Below are 760 nucleotides of genomic sequence, written 5' to 3'. Positions count from 1 at the left end.
ACTGTCCAATAAGAAAGTAAAAGTTTGATGCACTTAATCGCACAGCTCCACAACATCATTAAGACACCAACTTTTTTGCGCAACATAGAAGGGATCTTATTGTGTTTCTCTCTATGGTTATTAGTGGTTGTATTGTCAATTGGCTGTTGCTCTCTGTCCCTTTTGCTGCACTGAGCTAGGGAAATAAGTTTTTGTCTATGCAGCTCCTTGTGCTTGGAACTTGGAACATGCTACAAAGAGACTGGAAGCTGACTGAATTTTTATCCTTAAATGCTTCTAAAAAATCTAAACTGAAAGCATTTGAAGGAGCCTCAGGTATCTGTAACTGTTTTACTTGATGTCCACCCTGTCATTTTAATGTGTAATGTGAATGTAGTTGTATCTGTAACTTTGCTGCCTCTTGGCCAGGACTCCTTTGAAAAATAGGTTTTTAATCTCGATGGGATTTTTCCCACCCTGAAAAGGGTGGAGTGCCATCTCCGGGTTGGGGAGGAGACCCTGCCCCCTGTGGAGGAGTACAAGTACCTCAGAGTCTTGTTCACGAGTGAGGGAAGAGTGGATCGTGAGATCGACAGGCGGATCGGTGCGGCATCTTCAGTAATGCGGACGCTGTATCGATCCGTTGTGGTGAAGAAGGAGCTGAGCCGGAAGGCAAAGCTCTCAATTTACCGGTCGATCTACGTTCCCATCCTCACATACGGTCATGAGCGTTGGGTTATGACCGAAAGGACAAGATCACGGGTACAATGAGTTTCCTTCG

The sequence above is a fragment of the Entelurus aequoreus genome, linkage group LG21, assembly GCF_033978785.1.
Source record: "Entelurus aequoreus isolate RoL-2023_Sb linkage group LG21, RoL_Eaeq_v1.1, whole genome shotgun sequence".
NCBI lineage: Eukaryota > Metazoa > Chordata > Actinopteri > Syngnathiformes > Syngnathidae > Entelurus > Entelurus aequoreus.
The sequence above is the reverse complement of the archived record's forward strand: the minus strand, read 5'-3'. Positions refer to the sequence as shown.